Below are 17,226 nucleotides of genomic sequence, written 5' to 3' on the forward strand. Positions count from 1 at the left end.
GACCCCCTTACTACAACAGTGTGCTGCCTTCCAGGAGCCTCTGTCAAGCACATCACTGAGAACGTGGACAGGCTCCTAGAATGAACAGGAGATGACCCGGTAGTAGTCATCCACATCGGTACAAACAGCATTAGAAGAGACAGACCAAAATCCCTGCAAAACAAATTCAGAGAGCTAGGAAGGAAATTAAAAGAGAAAACCAAAACTGTGGTATTTTCTGGTATACTACCGGCACCTTGCAAAGGACCATATGGACAGCTGGAAATAATTAATCAAAACGCATGGCTGAAGACGTGGTGCACACGGGAAGGCTTCACCTATCTTGATCATTGGACCACATTCTACAACGAGGACTATCTGTATAGACGGGACGGACTGCACTTAAATAACAAGGGAACCAGTCTACTTGGAGAAAAAATCCTCGAGCAGGTTCAGAAGCATTTAAACTAGAAAGGAAGGGGGGAGAAATCAACAAAAAAACAGAAGGGAGACCACATCAAAACAAGAACAACAACTCAGGTAAGACAACCATTAAATGTATTTATCTAAATGCTAGAAGTATCAGAAACAAAATTCTAGAACTTGAAGCTACTGCACTAACAAGTAACTATGATGTGATAGGTGTTACTGAAAGTTGGTTGTCTGAGAGTGATGGGGACGAATATAATATTTGTGGGTATACACTGTATAGGAAAGACAGGCAGGACAGAAGAGGAGGAGGGGTAGCGCTGTACATAAGAAACAGTCTTGAAGCCCAGGTGTTAAACCTGGACAAAGAAAATAAAGCCGAATCAATATGGGTCAGAATAACGGACAAAAATTCAAATGGCATAATAATAGGAGCATGCTATAGACCACCAGATTCAGACGGTGAGCAAAATAATCGGTTATACAATGACACTAGAAATGCGTGTAGCAAAGGAGAAGCCATACTAATGGGGGATTTCAACTTCCCCCATATAAAATGGGAAAACCCGGTGGGTAGCACGAAGGATGAAATAGAAATGGTGGAAATGACAAATGACTGCTTCCTAACACAATTTGTCAAGGCACCGACTAGAGGGGAGGCATGCCTTGATTTAGTCTTTTCAAATAACGAAGATAGAATAACTAAAACAGAGGTCAGAGAACCACTGGCAAACTCAGACCACAACATGGTCTCATTTGAAGTGTTTTTTAAAACCCCTAAAGTAAAGACTAAAGCTAAGGTTTACAATTTTAGAAAAGCAAACTATGAAGGTATGAAACAGAGACTAACAGAAGTAGATTGGAGTAAAATAGAGAAAACACCCACAGAAGAAGGATGGTTGTTATTCAAAAATGTAGTACTAGACGCACAAAACAATTACATCCCTAAAGTAGACAAATCTAAATGTAAAACTAAATTGCCAAAATGGTTTAATAGATCAATTAAAAAAAATATTCAGCAAAAAAAGGCACTTTACAGAGCATTAAAAAAGGACCAAAAAGAAAGTACGCAGAAAGAGTACACAGAACTGCAAACGCAAGTCAAAAAGGAAGTTAGAAAGGCCAAGAGAGAAATAGAAATGAACATTGCTAAGGGAGCTAAAACCAATTCCAAAATGTTTTTCAAATATTACAACAGCAAGAGAACATTCAAGGAGGAGATTAAATGTTTAAGAGATACAAATGGCAAAATGGTAGATGAAGAAAAAAAAATAGCAAATATATTAAATGATTACTTTTCACAAGTTTTTACAAAAGAAGATACTGACAACATGCCCCACATGTCATCCAGTTCCTATCCAGTTTTAAATAACTTTAGCATAACTGAGGCAGAAGTGTTAAAGGGACTAGGAGCTCTTAAAATAAACAAATCCCCTGGGCCGGATGAGATCCTCCCAGTAGTACTCAAAGAAATGAAAGAAGTAATTTACAAACCGCTAACCAAGATCATGCAGCAGTCTCTTGACACAGGGGTGGTACCGACAGACTGGAAAATTGCAAACGTAATACCGATCCACAAAAAGGGAAACAAAACTGAACCAGGTAACTACAGACCAGTAAGCCTGACTTCTATTATATGCAAACTGATGGAAACTATAATAAGATCCAAAATGGAAAATTACCTATATGGTAACAGGGTCCTGGGAGACAGTCAACATGGTTTTAGGAAAGGGAGATCGTGTCTAACTAACTTGCTTAATTTTTTTGAGGATGCAACATCGATAATGGATAATTGCAAAGCATATGACATGGTTTATTTAGATTTCCAGAAAGCTTTTGACAAAGTCACTCATAAAAGATTAATTCTCAAACTAAACGCAGTTGGGATTCAAGGAAACACATGTACATGGATTAGGCAGTGGTTAACATGTAGCAAACAGAAAGTACTGATTAGAGGAGAAACCTCAGAATGGAGTGTGGTAATCAGTGGTGTACCACAGGGATCAGTATTAGGTCCTCTGCTATTCCTAATCTACATTAATGATTTAGATTCTGGTATAGTAAGCAAACTTGTTAAATTTGCAGATGACACAAAAGTAGGAGGAGTGGCAAACATTGTTGTAGCAGCAAAGGTCATTCAAAATGATCTAGACAAGATTCAGAACTGGGCAGACACATGGCAAATGACATTTAATAGAGAAAAGTGTAAGGTACTGCACGCAGGAAATAAAAATGTACATTATAAATATCATATGGGAGATACTGAAATTGGAGAAGGAATCTATGAAAAAGACCTTGGAGTTTTTGTTGACTCAAAAATGTCTTCATCTAGACAATGTGGGGAAGCTATAAAAAAGGCTAACAAGATGCTCGGATACATTGTGAAAAGTGTTGAATTTAAATCAAGGGAAGTAATGTTAAAACTGTACAATGCACTAGTAAGACCTCATCTTGAATATTGTGTGCAGTTCTGGTCACCTCACTATAAAAAAGATATTGCTGCCCTAGAAAGAGTGCAAAGAAGAGCGACCAGAATTATTCCAGGCTTAAAAGGCATGTCATATGCAGACAGGCTAAAAGAATTGAATCTGTTCAGTTTTGAACAAAGAAGACTGCGTGGCAACCTAATTCAAGCATTCAAAATTCTAAAAGTATTGACAGTGTCGACCCAAGGGACTTTTTCAGCCTGAAAAAAGAAACAAGGACCAGGGGTCACAAATGGAGATTAGACAAAGGGGCATTCAGGACAGAAAATAGGAGGCACTTTTTTACACAGAGAATTGTGAGGGTCTGGAATCAACTCCCCAGTAATGTTGTTGAAACTGACACCCTTGGATACTTCAAGAAGCTGCTTGATGAGATTCTGGGATCAATAAGCTACTAAAAACCAAACGAGCAAGATGGGCCGAATGGCCTCCTCTCGTTTGTAAACTTTCTTATGTTCTTATGTTCTTATGTAACAACGGTAGACTACACGCTACTCCCACCTCCGCCGCCAGGAGGCTACACGCCTCCGCCACCTCCATCGGCAGGAGCTGCCTCGGACTCTGCCACCTTCACCGGCAGGAGACTACACACCTCCGCCACCTCCAACGGCAGGGGCAGAGCAGCAGGAGCTCCCTCCGCCACCTCCACCAGCAGAGGGTGAATGCCTGCTGGGTCCCCGTCCACCAGCAGAGGGTGAATGCCTGCTGGGTCCCCGTCCACCAGCAGCGGATGAATGCCTGCTGGTATCACTTCCCCACCAGCAGAGGATGAATGCCTGCTGGTATCACTTCCCCCACCATCACAAGGAGAGCAGCAGGAGATGCCTCTTCCTCTGCCACCTCCACCAGCAGAGGGTGAATGCCTGCTGGGTCCCCGTCCACCAGCAGAGGGTGAATCCCTGCTGGGTCCCCGTCCACCAGCAGAGGAGGAATACCTGCTGGTAACACTTCCCCCACCAGCCGAGGAGGAATGCCTGCTGGTAACACTTCCCCCACCAGCAGAGGAGGAATGCCTGCTGGTATCATTTCCCCCACCAGCAGAGGAGGAATGCCTGCTGGTATCACTTCCCCCACCGTTACGAGGAGGGGAGCAGGAGCTGACTTTCCATTTGACTGCATTACCATTTTTTCCTGTAATGATCTGGGGTTGATAAGGAATAACTTAATCTATGTTTTACTATGAAGGCAAAACACAAACGGTATCAAAAACCACATATTGTTTAGTAGTTACTTCCTTTTGGCACGCTACCCTCTAGTCCACGTTCTTACTCGAACAAACAAGAACAATCAACAAGAAACATTTTTTCAGTCTTCTTTTCCCATACTTCAACAATGTGGCTGTGTGACAAAGTGCCCGCCCCTGTGTATATTATCTGTTATGTGTTGTGCGTGGTGTGTTTAAATGTTGGTGTATAGATATTGGTACACGGGATATAAACGGGTCTGTGTAACACAAGTGTTTAAAAATGTATATTTGTATTTAGGCACGAGGATTGCACAGCACTTCACGCGCAAGTAAAATGTAGTAATATGTGAGCACGGGGAATTGCGCTTTATTAATTCACGTGCTGGGATTCAAGTGAATAATTAATTGGTAATTGAATCCCAGCACAACAGTATATATAGATGCACGTTGTCACATACTCGCGGTTGTGTGTTCGGGAGTGGAGAACGGGAGAGAGAGAGAAAGAGATAGATAAGTGTAAATATAGATTTCAATTGTTTGTGTAGCGTTCGTCCACTCTGTGTTTTGTCCGTGTCTATTTGTTTTGTTTGTCTGTTTATTTTGGCGTGAAGTGCCGTGTCCTGTCTTTTGTTTGTTAAACCCTTTTATTTTACAATAAACCAGCGCAAGCCAGCGCCATCATCATTTCATTTCATCTGCCCTGTGTTTTGTGCATTTCATTCCTTTCCCTGGTTCTGATGCCGCCCACTTCGGCCGTTTCTTTGACAGGCTGTCATTCTTTGTTAAGTAGATCTATTATCAACTGCAAGGCTTATCATATTTGCCGCACCCTGGAAAAACAAAACTGCTTTGTGATTTTCAGAATGACAGTTAACGGTAATCGGTATAGGTTTTCATTAAAATAAAAAGTAAATCAAGCATGCTTGTTTTCAGATCAGAGACGTATCTAGATCAACTGTAAGACTCCAGCACACACTGACAAGGGTTACCTATAATATGGTTTCTTTTGTAGGGTGATTAACTCCACACACCTATATCCCACCTTCCCTCCCCCGTTTTCCTTTACTGACTTTATTTTCTTAAATATCATTGGATAATGACACTGATGTTTTATAGAAGAGGGCCACTGCCTTTGGTGCAAAAAATTATTATATTATAATTATCTTTGGGTAAGAGATCGGTTTATTTCTCCTGACCCAAGCAACATGGAGACCGGTAGTTCACTTTGTGTTTGGAGTTCATCATACGAGGTAAGAAGCTATTTTGCAAAGTGATCCAAATGAATAGGAGCATGCCAGTCAAATCATTTTGGTCTAGCATGCATTAAGACTCATCTTTCTTCCCCCTTTAAGTCCATGATACACAAGGTAAGTGTCAGAGAAATTTGATATTTTTATACATAGGGAAAATAGCTGGTAAAAGTTAAATATGTTTGACAGTTGGAATTGTTAGATGCAGTTAACTGCTCTGAATGTGTCGTGTGGACTTTTGTTTCCAATGTTTTCCTTAACGGGGCTTTCCAGGTACTACATTTAATAAAAAATGAATCACAATGAAACATGATTTCAGAAACACTTGATATAACTGTAAACTCACTGGTAATTTGGCTTGGTGTCTATGGTTTTCCAAATGTCAAATTAATTTGTAAATGATACAACCTTTAAGTCAAAAGCTGCCCAGTTGGTATTTTTATCTTGGGTGTCTACACACTCACTCAGACACATTAAGGAAGTGTTGATGTTCCCAATATGCGCCATCTGAGGCTTTCCTTTGTCACACTGATGAGAAAAGGCAGTTTTAAAAATATAAATCTGCAATATTCCATATGGTGCTAGAAACTGCTAGAATCTCATTACAATAGAGCGCTTAAAGCATAAAATAAGGAGTTGTACAAAATCCTTCTGTGGCAGGCTGGCGAGTGGATAGAGGCCCAGAGACAGACTGCAGTTCAAAAAAAATAACTATTTTATTATAAATAAACACAAAATGAAAGGGCACAAGGGCCAAAACAAAGCAATTTAAACACAAAAAAGATAAAAAGCAAAACTTACAAAAATAACAGTTTCCAGGCTGGGCAATGCCTTCACTGGATTCAAACTTTCTACACAACCAAAAAAAACCAACCTGCTTCCTCAGCTCCCTCTCCCCAAATGAGAAGCAGAGGCCTCCTTTTATATCAGGTGGCTGGGCGCTGATTGATCGTTAATCAACCTAATCAACTAATCAACCCCAGCCACCTGAACATAATAAACTCAGGCAGGCAGGGGAAGTTAACCCCATCCCTGCCAATTTAAAAGGGCAGAGCTTTGTTATGGTGGGTGGTGGTGGGCGGGGTTGATGTCAGAGCCCCCAAGCCTTCTTTGGTTGAGGGGGCCCCGAATGTCCAAGGTAGCATAACGACGGCGGCCCGGCTCCCTCTGGTGGCGGAGGCGGCGGAGGCGGCGGCGGCCGGCTCCCTCTGGTGGCGGCGGCCCGGCTCCCTCTGGTGGCGGAGGCGGCGGCGGCGGCCCGGCTCCCTCTGGTGGCGGAGGCGGCGGCGGCGGCCCGGCTCCCTCTGGTGGCGGAGGCGGCGGCGGCGGCCCGGCTCCCTCTGGTGGCGGAGGCGGCCCCTCCCTCTCGGGCTCTGAGAGCGGCGGCGGCTCCTCCCTCTCGGGCTCTGAGAGCGGCGACGGTGGCTCCTCCCTCTCGGGTTCTGAGAGCGGCGACGGTGGCTCCTCCCTCTCAGGCTCTGAGAGCGGCGGCGGCTCCTCCCTCTCGGGCTCTGAGAGCGGGCGGCGGCTCCTCCCTCTCGGGCTCTGAGAGCGGCGGCGGCGGCGGCGGCTCCTCCCTCTCGGGCTCTGAGAGCGGCGGCGGCGGCGGCTCCTCCCTCTCGGGCTCTGAGAGCGGCGGCGGCTCCTCCTCCCTCTCTGGCTCTGGGAGCGACGGCAGATCCTCCTCCCTCTCTGGCTCTGGGAGCGACGGCAGATCCTCCTCCCTCTCTGGCTCTGGGAGCGACGGCAGCTCCTCACTCCTCTCTGGCTCTGGGAGTGACGGAGGCTCCTCCTCCCTCTCTGGCTCTGGGAGCGACAGCAGATCCTCCTCCCTCTCTGGCTCTGGGAGCGACGGCAGCTCCTCACCCCTCTCTGGCTCTGGGAGCGACGGCAGCTCCTCACCCCTCTCTGGCTCTGGGAGCGACGGCAGATCCTCCTCCCTCTCTGGCTCTGGGAGCAACAGCAGATCCTCCTCCCTCTCTGGCTCTGGGAGCGACGGCAGCTCCTCACTCCTCTCTGGCTCTGGGAGTGACGGAGGCTCCTCCTCCCTCTCTGGCTCTGGGAGCGACAGCAGATCCTCCTCCCTCTCTGGCTCTGGGAGCGACAGCAGATCCTCCTCCCTCTCTGGCTCTGGGAGCGACGGCAGATCCTCCTCCCTCTCTGGCTCTGGGAGCGACAGCAGATCCTCCTCCCTCTCTGGCTCTGGGAGCGACAGCAGATCCTCACCCCTCTCTGGCTCTGGGAGCGACGGCAGCTCCTCACCCCTCTCTGGCTCTGGGAGCGACGGCAGCTCCTCACCCCTCTCTGGCTCTCGGGAAGGCGGCTCACCCCTCTCTGGCTCTCGGGAAGGCGGCTCACCCCTCTCTGGCTCTCGGGAAGGCGGCTCACCCCTCTTTATTGGAGTGACCGGGGCATCTCCCATGTCTACAGCCAGGTAATTAACCACCATGAGGGCAACCTCTGGGAAGGAGGCCGGGTGGTGTTGTTCCTCCCACTGTTCCCACCTCTCCCCATCTCGACGCCACAGCGTGTTGATAACTATGGGGAGATCGTGGACGAGGTCTGCCTCAGGGTGCATCAACCAGTCCCAGATCTCCTGGGACGGTGGTGAAGGTGGTGGTGCTGGAGGTAGTGGGGTGGCCCCTGATGCCCGGGGTGAACACGGCACCTCTTCCTGGGCCTGGTTGTAGGGGCATCCTGCCCAGTTGTGGCCGTCCTCCTCACACCGGCCACACCAGTTTGCCGGTGGCACGTCTGGGCAGGACCGCCAACGATGGTCCTCCTTCCCACACCAGGAACACCAAGGGAAGAGGCTGGCCGGGTCCTCCAGCGGTGGCTGCAGCAGCTTACATTTCTTCAGCTGCTGCTTGTCCTGCCTTTTCCACTGTCTGCTCTTCTTTCCCATTTTTTTTCAAAAAAATAAATAAATAAATACTGCTCTGAGCCTCTAGGTGGCGCTATCCCACTTCTGACACCAAATGTGGCAGGCTGGCGAGTGGATAGAGGCCCAGAGACAGACTGCAGTTCAAAAAAAATAACTATTTTATTATAAATAAACACAAAATGAAAGGGCACAAGGGCCAAAACAAAGCAATTTAAACACAAAAAAGATAAAAAGCAAAACTTACAAAAATAACAGTTTCCAGGCTGGGCAATGCCTTCACTGGATTCAAACTTTCTACACAACCAAAAAAAACCAACCTGCTTCCTCAGCTCCCTCTCCCCAAATGAGAAGCAGAGGCCTCCTTTTATATCAGGTGGCTGGGCGCTGATTGATCGTTAATCAACCTAATCAACTAATCAACCCCAGCCACCTGAACATAATAAACTCAGGCAGGCAGGGGAAGTTAACCCCATCCCTGCCAATTTAAAAGGGCAGAGCTTTGCTCTGCCACACCTTCATAAATGTATATTGTACGTAGAAAATCCAATTATATATTCAGGCATCATCTTTTACATTTTTTAAAGAGGCACAAAAGATTTATGTTTGATTACTGATTGTTCAGAAATAGCTAGCATTCCATCAGCTGTCCCCGCAAACAGAAAATTATTCTTCCTGCTAAAGAAAAAACACAAATAAACAAAAACAGGCTCGTCATAAACATTTTCTAACGCAACATATTGGAACTAGTGTTAAAATACCTTACACTGTTGTAAATTGAATGCATCCCAAAGGCTGAATTTTAAATTTCTGTAATGCATGCATCAATCTGTTTGTTTTGGTGCTACTGTTCTTTCTGCTTTGCATGCTTGCCTTTCAGATTTGAAAGTCATGCATCTTGTCTGAACCCAATACATTTCTCATGTGCTTTTATAACATATAAAAACATGTTGCAAGTGTCCAAAACAAGACACATCTCTTTTTATTACTTTCTAAGTTGACTGCAAAAGGAAGAGAGATACTTCCTGAATGGGTTAATACAGTGAAACACATGGTCACCATAAAAACCATGGGTGAAGTTTAGAAGGGAAGTCTGAAATCATCATCCCATGCAACTGAAACAAACAAACAAATAAAAAACATCTAAAGAAAAACCAGAAGACTAGAAATGCAGGAAAAAGTCCACATCTTGATTCAGTAAATTACTGTATTTCTTTTGTAATAATTACCTATGTTTTTGGTATGAATGGAAGAATAAAGAGGTTATACAGCCTGTCAGTTTTTGCAGCTGATGTTGTGTCCTCTGTGCTCATAACGATCAGTCTGCCAGATGCTGTCCCTGCAATAACCCTGTTTATCTTTTCCCCCGGCAGACAGACAAGAGTGAGGCATAAAACATATCCTTTCAAGCAAAATAAATTAAAAAACATGCATAACATTAGATTACTGAGTAAATATTAGAATACGCTCAACAATTTACATACCAATCCCTAAGATATTTTATTATATATATATATATATTATATATATATATATATATATATATATATATATATATATATAGTGGGCACCTAGCCATGCACAGGGAAAATGTGTTTGTAGTGGGGAGAGAGTTCAAATCTCCCTGCCAAACTAAATTGTTAATTATTTTACTGATTAATTATCACCTGCACCTAGTAATGATTGTAAATTACTGCCAGTTGCAGGGTTTAAAAAAGGTGCAGCCAGTTTGTTCAGGGCTGCTGTGTGTGAAGAAGCCCCCTGGATAGTGTGTTCAAGTATATTGAATGAAAAAGGTACTGTGTAAAGCCTTGCTGTGTGTTTTGTTTAGAAAACTGTAGTTTTGTTTTGGTTGATTTTGTTTTAACAGGTAAACAGCTTAGCTGTCCTGTTTGAGTTAGGTTCCTGTTTATGTTTAGTTAGTGCTCACAAAGGAGCTAGGTATTTATTTTGGTTTTGTTTTTGTAAATAAAAGTGCGCAACCTTGCTAAATCTATTGGGTCAGTGGTTTTTAAAGGGGCAACGAACCAAAGAGTTGCAGCTCGGTTTACTATATATCTCAAAACTTTATTTATCTACTATCCTTGATCCCTTACTATACAAACCAGATTACAATCAATCAACGTGCAGCTTTTAATTTTTGTGTCAATATATAATCTTGTATCCAATGCTGCCAGCTTGATCTGATCATTTGGAAAATAAATGAATCAAAATTGTTTTTGTCATCAATGTGAAGACTGGCAGTTAGACAAACCACCAAAATGTAAAAGCAGAAGTTTTGCAATACAATAAATACTTTTAAAGAAACTTTGATAACAATAGAGCACATGTGAAAGCCACAGGTTTAATTTAATTCTACTGATTCAAACTACAGACCTACAGACCTACAGATGTGAATGTATGTAGGCATGATTATTCTAAAGCAGCGCATGTACTGCAAGTTGTATATTCAATTAACAATGGAGTGGTGGTGCTTATATTGATGTTATGTACCTTTGTCATAACTTTAAAACAGAAGACTATTTAAGATGCTGGACAATAAACTAAAAAATATTCTCTATTTAAACTACCTGACCTGACGTGGGTCTTTCCTTTGAATTCTCTCTCATAGTCTTTTATCAATTTGTCAACCCCAGGGCATGGAGAACAGTTATATTATTTCACCAGATCTGAAAAGATTACAGTCACTTGTGAGCCTAGTGAATTGGGTGGCTGTTGTGGACATAGATGAATGTAGATACCTTCCTATATATATATATATATATATATATATATATATATATATATATATATATATATATATATATATATATATATATATATGACATAATAAAATATATAAAACATTATTTTTACTTAAAAAAGAAAAATACATGATTTTTGCTTTCTGATAATGCTAAGCTTTAATTTAATTTAATAGATGTTTCCAAACTAAAGTGGCTAGGTGACCCATAGTAGTTTCTGCATTTTAAATATAAAGTGGAAATAGAAGGAAATGGTTAGGAATTGAATATGTCCTTTTGATTTACCAGATGCCGGAATGTCCCCTACACCTCATCTACTCCCTGGAAATTATATTTCCTTAAATACTGTATGTACATTATGTTTTACTGGCTTAAGCCTTCTAGCTGAAAATCTTTTTTTTTTTTTTTTTTTTTGTGTTTGTTCCAGAATCTCTAATGGATTTAAATCAGAAAATCTGAATTAACAGACAATCCCATTTTAAACTATAACCACAACTTCATTTAAAACACGTATTTAACTATACATTCAGACACTGATGCTGGATAGTGTTTTTTGTTTAATATCCTGGGCAGTTTCTGTTGTGGTGATCTGTCTATGATCCCAAACCCCTCCTACAGTTCTCCTTGGCCATTTTCATGCGCAGCTCCCAGGAATGTTGTGGTAGGAAAACACCATTGTGTCTAATAATACATATGTATAGTGGCAGTTCTGTTAAAAACCCAGAACAAAAAAACAAACAAAAAAAGACAGTTTGGTTTGTGTTGGGTGCAACTGGGTCTTAAAAGTGCCAGTATGGGGATAATGCTTTAAAGAGTGGAGTTCATAAAATAAATAATTCAATGTTAATACTAAAGAGACGTGTATTCCTTTGGAGAAATTAAAAACAGGTTTGTAAAAGAAAAGGAAAATATAAGCATGTCAACACCTGTACCTCAAACCATCCACCACATGCAGAGCTATCCTGTGTTTAAGTGTTTGATTGAGGTTGCCCTTTTTGTTTTCAAAGAGTGTCAAGGGAGCTTTTGAGTGACAGTTCCATAACCAGCATACAAGGCTGAGTTCCTGCTGCCAAAAAGGAGATGAGACTGGGTGGTGCAGGTGACTAAGCACTGCAAGCTCCTAGGCAAAGGAAACAACAAGTAGTATTATCAGAATAGTGTTGAAAAGGAAAACAAAACTATATAGCACAAAAAGCAAGTCTTGTTATGGGAAAAAAAAAAAAAAAAAAAAAACTTTGATTTATTGGTCTTAAGAACATAAGAACATAAGAAAGTTTACAAACGAGAGGAGGCCATTCAGCCCATCTTGCTCGTTTGGTTGTTAGTAGCTTATTGATCCCAAAATCTCATCAAGCAGCTTCTTGAAGGATCCCAGGGTGTCAGCTTCAACAACATTACTGGGGAGTTGATTCCAGACCCTCACAATTCTCTGTGTAAAAAAGTGTCTCCTATTTTCTGTTCTGAATGCCCCTTTTTCTAAACTCCATTTGTGACCCCTGGTCCTTGTTTCTTTTTTCAGGCTGAAAAAGTCCCTTGGGTCGACACTGTCAATACCTTTTAGAATTTTGAATGCTTGAATTAGGTCGCCACGTAGTCTTCTTTGTTCAAGACTGAACAGATTCAATTCTTTTAGCCTGTCTGCATATGACATGCCTTTTAAGCCCGGAATAATTCTGGTCGCTCTTCTTTGCACTCTTTCTAGAGCAGCAATATCTTTTTTACAGCGAGGTGACCAGAACTGCACACAATATTCAAGATGAGGTCTTACTAGTGCATTGTACAGTTTTAACATTACTTCCCTTGATTTAAATTCAACACTTTTCACAATGTATCCGAGCATCTTGTTAGCCTTTTTTATAGCTTCCCCACATTGTCTAGATGAAGACATTTCTGAGTCAACAAAAACTCCTAGGTCTTTTTCATAGATTCCTTCTCCAATTTCAATATCTCCCATATGATATTTATAATGTACATTTTTATTTCCTGCGTGCAGTACCTTACACTTTTCTCTATTAAATGTCATTTGCCATGTGTCTGCCCAGTTCTGAATCTTGTCTAGATCATTTTGAATGACCTTTGCTGCTGCAACAGTGTTTGCCACTCCTCCTACTTTTGTGTCGTCTGCAAATTTAACAAGTTTGCTTACTATACCGGAATCTAAATCATTAATGTAGATTAGGAATAGCAGAGGACCTAATACTGATCCCTGTGGTACACCGCTGGTTACCATACTCCATTCTGAGGTTTTTCCTCTAATCAGTACTTTCTGTTTTCTACATGTTAACCACTCCCTAATCCATGTACATGTGTTTCCTTGAATCCCAACTGCGTTCAGTTTGAGAATTAATCTTTTGTGCGGGATTTTGTCAAAAGCTTTCTGGAAATCTAAGTAAACCATGTCATATGCTTTGCAATTATCCATTATGGATGTTGCATCCTCAAAAAATGTTCTTATATATAGCTGTAAAGTTTTATATCCTAAAGCTGTAAATGGATTCAAAACTACAGGGAGGTGACATGGAGCAGAAATAGTTTAGCTATACCTATGAAACTGATATCCACAGGACAATGCCACTGTACATGTCAATCCCAGGGCATGGAGAACATTTATAGTGTTTCACCAGATCTGAAAAGATTAAAGTTACTTGTGAGCCTAGTGAATTGGGTGGCTGTTGTGGACCCAGCGTTAGGCATTGTCCTTCAAATCACAATCTTCTGTTATTAACTTTCACGCTACATGCAGGCAAACATTTTTGGGTTTCACATTAAAGTAATGAAAACAAATTAATATATATTCAAATGGAAAAGATGCTATTGCTTTGGTAGTCACATAAATTAGTTTTTTTAAAGTTCTTTAAGATTCAATTCTGTTTTAATTCCTTTTTATTTCCAGAGTAAACATTTCTTAATAATGTTCCCAGAACTGCTAACAGATCAAACTTGCAGGGAAACTGCATTCCATCTAAAATACGTTCACCGCAGTCAGGATGTTGCACAAGAGTCAGCCAAAGGAATAGGTATCGGCCTGGTGGTTATACTTTCAAAAGCTGTCGTCTGAAACTGAAGCAATGTACTGTAGTTTTAAAAGCATTCTAAAGCAACATTCAAAGCTCAGGAATTCTTCATCAGTAGTTGAACTATGCCTATTAAATTGGTATCCACAGGACAATGCCACTGTACATATCTTAAGTGGACCTGCGAATCATATCAACCTTTTTTACAATTTTTTTTTATTGGTAATGCTTTGTTCAATTTTAAAGTGTGTGACTTTCTGTGACTTCTTCAAGAGGCCACCTATCATCAATGTTTTGTTTTTTTAGCCAAAGGTTGGACAGCCTGGCATTACAGTGATACAGTTATTTCTTTTGGCAGCATCTCTTCTCACAATAATCACTCAGATCTTCACTCCACGTAGTGGTAGACTAGGATATCAAAGTCTAAAGAGGGATTTCGTACTTGTCTCAGTCGTCTGTGTAGATGTATTTCTGATGCAGCGACATCTTCATTTTTGTATATTGCACGATATACAGACCCAAAGCAACCTTCACCTGCAGGGAAAGAAAAGGCACATGTATACATGCAATTTCTATTGAAAAATGTTAGAGATAAAAAGATAGAAGAAAATGTATGTATACTCTTCTTACCCAGTAAATATTCAGGAGTTGAGTCAATTTCCAGCTGGTCACAGTATATAATGAGATTTGCAGTCAGATCAGTAAGTACGGGGTCTGGTGCAATCTGGGATATGGGAATGGTAGACCATGGATCCTCAGGGTTAACTAAAAGGCATTCTTGATAAACATAAGTTTGACAGTATTCATACCTAAACTTACAATATAAAATACAAATGAAGTCACACTGTAAAATGTGCTTTTCATGTTTGTATCAACATTTTTACATTAAACTAGAAACTTTAGTATCACAGACAGATCAAACAAGTTTCTAAAGAGTTATGTTTCTTTTGGGTTATTTTTAGCCATCAAATGCAGATAATTTAACAATACATTCATTTGTTTGGCTAAGCAGCTCATCCAGTAGTATCCTTTGACACTCCTGACCATCTTCGAAGCTGTACAGAACCCATTTCTTCAGCATGGTGTCACCATACCCGCATACATCTGTTGCTAAGAGACCTGGAAACCATTCCTCCAAAAGACTGTCAATGTGATCCATGACCTGCCCCAGAAAAACACACCCTACAAAAAGGTAGCATATCCTCATGTTTAAAAAAAAAAAATGTTTAAAAAGTATTCTGTTTTTGTAAAACGTATTTCAGAATCAGTAGACCCCTCTTACATTATGATCTTCAGCTCATTATATATTCTTTTAGAAGCCACTCTTTACAGACCCTTTCTCATCACAGCCAATGCAAAATAAAGAGGCTAAACATGTCAAATGTATCATGTTTCAAATCCTACAAAACACGTTACTTCACATTTGTGTCTGTTTCTTCCAGTGAACATGTTTGTCAACCAGGACCAGTCTTGTGCAGAATATCTTCTGACCAAAGGATTTGCCATCTGTATTTTGATCATAACAACAACCTTGCTTTTCCTCTACCAAGTTATGGCCAACATACACTAGTTTCAGGTCATGTAGCTGATATTTAATTTACATAAGTAATATATATGAGACACTACACGGTACTCCAGGGTAGCACTGTACCCCAGTCTCTCTCATTCATTTTACAAAATAACTTTATATATAGGTCAATTCTTGCAGGTTACATATATCATAATACAACTCACCTGACACAAAAGAAAAAACTGTCAGGGACACAGAGTACAAGTCTCAGTTTATATAGCAGAGACAAGCAATTGTTTAAAGGTTTCAAAAATGCTTTGTGAAGTAAAGAAATCTTTTTTTTTTTTTAATACAAACTCTAGATGTAATAATCATTTGTAACAATAATGGAAGCTTACTTGTGTGGCGTCATGTGAATTGTCAACAAATTTAAAAACATACATCTTTGTAGTAACATACTGTACATTTTTTCCATGTTTTTTCTACGTATTACAGTAAACTAACAAAACAGCTTATTACATTTTAATACACACTGATGTCTGCATTTACTGTACTGTTTACTTGAATATGTCTTGAACAGACAACTTTACAATCTGAACTAAGTTTTTTTTTTTTTTTTTTTTTTTTCTCATATGCAATCTCTTCATACCCCAGTTTTAGAAACTGTTGATTAGCTGCATTTTGGCACTAAAGCCTGAGGCTTCAAATGTGTTCCCACTGTTGGTATCTGTTGTTAAATATACAGAAAGATAACTATTTAATATCCAGCAGCAGCAGACATTTGTAATTTTTTTCAACATCAATTTTTTTCTTTCAATTTAAATGTAGGTGTTTTTTGTTCTTCCTTTATTGTATATCACTACAGTAAACCTATGTTTTACCATGCTTCTTCCTAAGTAAACCAAAGTAAAGGTCTATAAGGGGAACTGGACATAAGGTACTACTGTATAGAAATACCTCTTCCAGAGAGCATGAATGTAGAAATTTCAAGCAGTTCGTTGAATAGCCGAGACCACAAGTCCATAGGAAAGTAAGGTATCTCATAAAGCCTCACAATTATTTTAGAGTTTTCATAGAGGGGAAGTTCAGTCACGGGTCTGTGGTCTGACAAACTAGAAAACAATTTTAAAAATCAATAACTAAGGCAACAAGTAAAACCATAGTGATAATGTTTTATTGTGTTTTAAAAACAGCAATATTGAAAAATGATGGTGTTTTTATAACTACCTTCTAGGAATAAGGAGCTGCTCTTCTCCCAAAGGCAGTGCAATCTGAAACTTTTCAAGGAGTTTGAAATAATTAGTTATGTAATTCTTTGGGAAGCTTTTGCTGTGAAAAATAAATTTTTCTACATCTGAATGTTGAACCATTCCTTTTGGGTATTTGGAAAAAAATCGCCTCCTTTTACTGTTAATATCTTTAAAAAAAAAAAAGAAAAAAAGAAAGAAAATGGGTGATCACACATTTTTTACACTAGATAAATTCACAGATTACCTAATGATGGTTTTCAGATTAATAAACAGTAGTGGTTAAGCACAACCTTAAATATATGTATAATTGTGACGAAGTGCCTGCCCCTGTGTGTATTTTCTGTTATATGTTGGGTGTTGTGTGTTTAATGTTGGTGTATAGTCATAGGTACACGGGATATAAACAGGTCTGTGTAACACAAGTGTTTAAAATGTATATTTGTATTTAGTCACGAGGATTGCACAGCACTTCACGTGCAAGTAAAATGTAATATGTG

This window comes from Polyodon spathula, chromosome 7 (genome assembly GCF_017654505.1).
Source record: "Polyodon spathula isolate WHYD16114869_AA chromosome 7, ASM1765450v1, whole genome shotgun sequence".
Classification (NCBI taxonomy): Eukaryota; Metazoa; Chordata; class Actinopteri; order Acipenseriformes; family Polyodontidae; genus Polyodon; species Polyodon spathula.